This window comes from Arachis ipaensis, chromosome B10 (genome assembly GCF_000816755.2).
Source record: "Arachis ipaensis cultivar K30076 chromosome B10, Araip1.1, whole genome shotgun sequence".
NCBI classification, from domain to species: Eukaryota; Viridiplantae; Streptophyta; class Magnoliopsida; order Fabales; family Fabaceae; genus Arachis; species Arachis ipaensis.
The window spans coordinates 36,459,651-36,467,441 of NC_029794.2; positions in this window are offsets into that span (position 1 = coordinate 36,459,651).

Here is a 7,791-nt window from a genome sequence, read left to right on the forward strand (position 1 = left end):
TCTCCAACTATGCCTTTGCCTCTTGCTTCCCTCCTTAATCTAAGGAAGGTCCTCTCAGGTTCACTATCAAAGAAGGATGAAGTTTCTCCCCTTCTACCTGTCATATATTCAACAAACAACAAGAAGAGGGCAAGTGAAGGAATCACTCTTGTTAAGATTAATGGTTAGCTTGGTTGATGCAATTAATCAAACAGTTAGAAGAATGGAAATATGAAAAATGAATAACTGAATTCCAAAGTAAAATCAAAATAAAACAGAACAGAAGGAGAATTAAAGAACTAAAAAAAATAACAAGATAAGTAAAATGCTTAATCTAGCTCTACAATCAATTTAATCATTGTCAAATTCAAACCAATCTCTGGAAATGGCGCCATAAAACTTGATGATTCGAATTCACTCTCCATATAAAAATGATGAATATGTTCTTTTGGCAAGCGCACCAAAATTATCGTCAAGTAATAACCCACAGTGGAGTGGGATCGTATCCACAGAGATTGGTGGATTTGAGCAATTTTAATCAATTGGTGAATTAGTTAAGCTAAGCAAAATAGATTGTGATTGCAGAATTGTAATTGGGCAGAATTATAAATGACATCAAAAGTAAAGAAAAGCAATAAAGTGCAGAAATGGAAATGGTAGTAATGTAAAGTGTAGAAACTTAAATGACTTAATTGTAAATGGGAATGGGGATGGACAGAATGTAAAGAAAGTGATGAGCGGATAATTTATACGCTTTTTGGCATTGATTTTAAGTAGTTTTTAGTATGATTTAGTTAGTTTTTAGTATATTTTTATTAGTTTTTAAATAAAATCACATTTCTGGACTTCACTATGAGTTTGTGTATTTTTCTATGATTTCAAGTATTTTCTGGCTAAAATTGAGGGACCTGAGCAAAAATCTTATTCAGAGGCTGAAGAAGGACTGCAGATGTTGTTGGATTCTGACCTTCCTGAACTCGAAATTGCTTTTCTGGAGCTACAGAATCCCAATTGGTGCGCTCTTAATTGCGTTGAAAAGTAGACATCCAGGGCTTTCCAGCAATATATAATAGTCCATACTTTGCCCGAGTTTTGATGACGCAAACTGGCGTTCAAACACCAACTTCCTGCTCTATTCTAGAGTTAAACGCCAGAAACAGGTTGCAAACCAGAGTTAAACGCCAGAAATAGGCTACAACCTGGCGTTTAACTCCAAAAAGAGTCTCTACACATGAAAGCTCAATGCTCAGTCCAAGCACACACCAAGTGGGCCCAGAAGTGGATTTCTACATGATTTACTTATCTTATGTAACCCTAGCTACTAGTTTAGTATAAAAACTTCTTTTAGTAATTTATTTTATATCTCTGGTTAGTCTTTTGAATAATTTTATATTCAGAGATCACGTTTACGGGGCTGGCCATTCAGCCATGCCTGGACCTTCATCACTTATGTATTTTCAACGGTAGAGTTTCTACACACCATAGATTAAGGTGTGGAGCTCTACTGTTCCTCGTGAATTAATGCAAAGTACTATTGTTTTCTTATTCAATTCAAGCTTATTCCTATTCTAAGATATTCTCTTACACTTCAACCATGATGAATATGATGATCCATGACACTCATCACTATTCTCAACCTATGAACGCGTGCCTGACAACCACTTCCGTTCTACCTTGGATTGAGCATTTATCTCTTGGGCTCCTGGTTCATATCAAAGTCTTCGTGGTAGAGGATAGAATTATTGGCGGCCATTCTTGAGATCCAGAAAGTCTAAACCTTGTCTGTGGTATTCTGAGTAGGATTTGGGAAGGGATGACTGTGACGAGCTTCAAACTCGCGAGTGTTGGGCGTAGTGACAGACGCAAAAGGATCATTGGATCCTATTCCAACATGATCGAGAACCGACAGATGATTAGCTGTGCGGTGACAGTGCATTTGGACCATTTTCACTGAGAGGACGGACGGTAGCCATTGACAACGGTGATGCCTAACATACAGCTTTCCATGGAAAGGAGTATGAATGATTGGATGGAAGTAGTAGGAAAGCAGAAGTTCAGAAAGAACAAAGCATCTCCATACGCTTATCTGAAATTCCTACCAATGAATTACATAAGTATCTCTATCCTATTTTATATTTTAATTATCAAATCTCCATAACCATTTGAATCTGCCTGACTGAGATTTACAAGATGACCATAGCTTGCTTCAAGCCGACAATCTCCGTGGGATCGACCCTTACTCACGTAAGGTTTATTACTTGGACGACCCAGTGCACTTGCTGGTTAGTTGTGCGAAGTTGTGAAAAAGAATTGAGATTATGAACGTGCGTATCAAGTTTTTGGCGCCGTTACCAGGGAATGAACAATCACGATTTTGTGCACCAAGATTTTGGCACCGTTGTCGGGGATTGTTCGAGTTTGGACAACTGACGGTTCATTTTGTTGCTCAGATTAGGTAATTTTATTTTATTTTTAAAGCTTTTTATTTTCGAAAAAAAATTTCAAAAAAATAACTTATTCTATGGCTTCAGAATTTTTAAGAATGAATTCTAGAGTTTCATGATGATCTGTTGAAGTCTAGCTGTTTATGAAGCCATGTCTAATTTTTTGGACCGAGGTTTTAACTCATCTTCACAAGAGCTTTTTGATTCTCATCAATTCAGCTGTTGTATGCTTGATTTGTATGCTAAAGCTTGGCTGGCCATTGGCCATGTCTAGTGTTTTGGACCGAAGCTTTCACTGAAAGCTTGGCTGGCTAGTAAGCCATGTCTAATTCCTGGACCGGAGTTTTAGACTAACATTGCATGATTCCTATAATTCTCATTAAAAATTTTTGAATTCCTTATTTTCTCTTTTTCCAATTAATTTTCGAAAAAAAAAATAAAAAATTTTTTTATAAAATCATAAAAACAAAAAATTTGATGTTTCTTGTTTAAGTCAAGTGTCAATTTTTAAGTTTGGTGTCAATTGCATCTTTTTAATTTTTCTTAAAATTTTCGAAGAACACCTGCATGAAACTATTCTTCATAATCTTCAAGTTGTTCTTAATGATCTTCTTTGTTTGATCTTTGCATTTTCATGTTTTGTGTCTTTTCTTGTTTTTCATATGCATTTTCAATTTGTTAGTGTCTAAACATTGAAAATTTCTAAGTTTGGTGTCTTGCATGTGTGTCTTTTCTTATAAATTTTCAAAAATAAGTCTTGATGTTCATCTTGATCTTCAAAGTGTTCTTGGTGTTCATCTTGACATTCAAAGTGTTCTTGCATGTATCATGTGTTTTGATCTTGAATTTTTATGTTTTGCATCATTTTTATGTTTTTCTCTCTCCTCATTAAAATTCAAAAATAAAAAAATATATATTTCCTTTATTCTTCTCATAAATTTCGAATATTTGAATTGACTTTTTCAAAAAATTTTCAAAATTTAGTTGTTTCTTATGAATCAAACCAAATTTTCAATTAAAAAATTCTATCTTTTTCAAATCTTTTTCAAAAATCAAATCTTTTTCATTTTTTCTTTCATATTTTCGAAAATTTCAAAATGATTTTCAATTCTTATTTTGTTTCATAATTTTAAAATCTTTACTAACAATTAATGTGATTGATTCAAAAATTTTAAAGATTGTTACTTGCCTATTAAGAAAGGTTCAATCTTTAAACTCTAGAATCATATCTTTTTAGTCTCTTGTTAGTCAAGTAATCAGCTCTAATTTCAAAAAAAAAAAATCAAATCTTTTTAATTTCCTTTTCAAATCTCTTTCAAAATGATTTTCAATCATATCTTTTTCAAAATCAATTTCAAAACCTTTTCTAACTTCTTATCTTTTCAAAATTGATTTTCAAATCTTTTTCAATTAACCACTTGACTTTTTGTTTGTTTTGCTAATTCTTATCCTTTTCAAAACCACCTAACTACTTTTCTCTCTCTAATTTTTGAAAACTCCTCATTTTTTTTTCAAAATTCTTTTTAATTAACCAATTGTTTCAAATTTTAATTTTAATTTTATTTCTCTTTTTAATTTTCGAATTATAACCAATAATTAAAATAAAAACAAAAATATTTTCCTTTTATTTTAAATAAAATTCGAATTTTCTCCCCCTCTCTCATATCCTTCTATTTATTTATCTACTAACACTTCTCTCCCACCCAAAATTCGAACCCCATCTTCTTTTCTGTGTTCGAATTTTTCTCTTCTCCTTCGTCTATTCTTCTCTTCTTATACTCACATAAAGGAATCTCTATACTGTGACATAGAGGATTCCTATTCTTTTCTGTTCTCTTCTTTTTCATATGAGCAGGAACAAGGATAAGAACATTCTTGTTGAAGCTGACCCTGAACCTAGAAAGGACTCTGAAGAGGAAGCTAAGTGAAGCTAAGGCACAACTCTCTGGAGAGGACCTGACAAAAATTTTCGAAAAAGAAGGAGACATGGCCGAACCCAATAACAATGGTGGAGATGCAAGGAAGATGCTTGGTGAATTTATTGCACCCTCTTCTAACTTCTATGGAAGAAGCATCTCAATTCCTGTAATTGGAGCAAACAATTTTGAGCTTAAGCCTCAATTGGTTTCTCTAATACAGCAGAATTGCAAGTTTCATGGACTTCCAATGGAAGATCCTCATCAGTTCTTAGCTGAATTCTTGAAAATATGTGATACAGTCAAGACCAATGGAGTTGATCCCGAGGTCTACAGGCTTATGCTTTTCCCTTTTGCTGTAAGAGACAGAGCTAGAACATGGTTGGATTCACAACCTAAGGATAGCCTGAACTCTTGGGATAAGCTGGTTAGTGCTTTCCTGGCCAAGTTCTTTCCACCTTAAAAGATGAGCAAGCTTAGAGTGGAAATCCAAACCTTCAGACAGAAGGAAGGAGAATCCCTCTATGAAGCTTGGGAAAGATACAAGCAACTGATCAAAAGATGTCCTACTGACATGCTTCCAGAATGGAGCATCATAAGTATATTCTATGATGGTCTGTCTGAGTTGTCAGAAATGTCATTGGACCATTCTGCAGGAGGATCTCTTCACGTGAAAACCCATGCAAAAGCTCAGGAACTCATTGAAATTGTTGCAAATAACCAGTTCATGTACACCTCTGAGAGGAATCATGTGAACAATGGGACACCTCAGAAAAAGGGAGTTCTTGAAATTGATACTCTGAATGCCATATTGGCTCAGAACAAAATATTGACTCAGCAAGTCAATATGATTTCTCAGAGTCTAAATGGATTGCAAGCTGCATCCAACAGTACTAAGGAAGCATCTTCTGAAGAAGAAGCTTATGATCTTGAGAACCCTACAATGGCAGAGGTGAATTACATGGGAGAACCCTATGGAAACACCTATAATCCTTCATGGGGAAATCATCCAAATTTCTCATGAAAGGATCAACAGAAGCCTAATCAAGGCTTTAATAACAATAATGGTGGAAGAAATAGGTTTAGCAATAGCAAGTCTTTTCCATCATCTTCTCAGCAATAGACAGAGAATTCTGAACAGAGCCATTCTGGCCTGGCAACCATAGTCTCTGATCTATCCAAAATCACACTAAGTTTCATGAATAAAACAAGATCCTCCATTAGAAATTTAGAGGCACAGGTGGGTCAGCTGAGTAAGAAGGTTACTGAAACTCCTCCCAGTACTCTCCCAAGCAATACAGAAGAAAACCCCAAGAGAGAGTGCAAGGCCATAACCATGATCAACATGGCCAAACCTGGAGAAAGTGAGGAGGACGTGAGTCTGATGAACGGATTTTTGATGGTATAGAATTTCACAAATGAATTCTCGTTGCAAGTATAGTTTCTAAACCAATCACTAATCCTTTCATACAAAAAGTTGTTTGTCACTAAAACAAAGCAAAGAAGAATAATTATTATGAATTACCTCTTATTGAATTGGAAGAATGTAGAAGGAACAATACTAGATCTACAACAAAATATAAGAACAACATAAAGGAAATTATAACAAAAGAATAGAAGAAGATTGAATGTAGCAACAAAGAATTGAGAGATAGAAGTGGAAGAAAGCAAAGATTAAAACCTAGATCTAAGAACTAAACCTAATCCTAATCCTAATTCTAGAGAGAAGAGAGAGCTTCTCTCTCTAGAAACTAACTCTAAACTATTCCTAATGAGTGTGTATGATTGGAATCCCCCTTGCTCTTCAATCCTTGGCTTTAAATAGCATCTTTGGCGCCAAAGTTGGTTGGGATTGGGCCCCACAACCCTTGAGAATTCGTTGGTCACGTTTTCATTAAAAAATCATAAACCAGCACCGACACGTACGCGCACAGCACGCGTACGCGTCCATGGGGTGATTCGCAGGTGCACGCGCGCGTCCATGGGCGAGTTCAACTTCTTTGACTTTTCATGATTTCTCCACTTTGCATGCTTTCCTCTTCACTCCTTTGATCCATTCCTAGCCTTTTCAATCTGAAATCACTAACAAACATATCAAGGTATCTAGTGGAATCAAAGGGAGATTAAAACCATCAAATTAAGGGTCTAAAAGCATGTTTTCACATCTAAGCACAAATAAGGAGACAATCACAAAACCATACTATTTCATTGAATAAATGTGGGTAAAAGGTGATAAAATCTCTTAAAATCAATACAGGATAAACCGTCAAAACGGGGTTTATCAACCTCCCCACACTTAAACCAAGCATGTCCTCATGCTTAAACCAAGAATGAAGCAAAGGGCATGGCATTTATTCAATGGAAACTAATTAAATGCAATCTACCTATATGCAACTATCTAAATGAATGCAATTGCTTGGTCAAAATAAATCAATTTTCAAGAAGTATATATGCACAAGGGTTAAGGACTAGAAAGCCTAATCCACAATTGAATTGAGTTATTAAATATTTTTACAAACTTGCATGAAAAGGGATGATCATAGGTGAAAACATGTAATTGAGCATCAAACCCTCACCGGTAGTGTTTGCACTCTATTCGCTCAAGTGTTTAGGGTCGATTCTCTCAATTCTCCCCTAATCATGCTTTCCAAGATTTGTTTTTCTTCTAACAATCGACATACATTTCATGCATGCATACAAGTATTATGAGGTCTTTTCTTTAGGTTGTAATGGGGTTAGGGTCAAGGTAGGATGCATATATGGTCAAGTGAGCTTGAAGGTTGAATCTTTGATAAGCTTAGACTTCCCACCTAACCTATGACATCCTATACAATTAAGTTCTAACCTAACTACCCATTCTTCACTTTTTCACATACTCATGCATTTTCTTTTTCATTTCGCAACACTTATGCATTGAGTTTATTGGACCTTGCTTTGGGGCATTTTGTCCCCTTTTTATTATTTTTTTCTTCTTCTTTTTTTTTCTTTTTTTCTATTTTTTTTCTTTTCCATATTATTTTTTCTTTTCTTTTTCTTTTGTTTTTCTTATTTTTTTTCTTTTTATATATAAGAACCTCAATGCATAAGGTTTTACATTTGATCAATACATGAGTACGTACCCAATTCCCAATATTTCCAATAACATTACAAAACTACCTTTTTATTCACCTAATGTCCCAAGGTTCCCACACTTGAATGATACTCACACACACTAGCCTAAGCTAATCAAAGATCCAAATTAAGGACATTTATTGTTTTTTCGCTTTAAGGCTAGTAATGTGCTAAATTAAAGAATAAGTGGGTTAAGCGTAGGCTCAAATTTGGCTAACAAAGGAAGATAAAAGGTAAGGCCATTTAGGTAAGTGAGCTAATGAAATGATAGCCTCAATCATATAAATGCATGAATACACAAAATAATGGACATAAAGAATCAAACAATTCAAAGATTATAA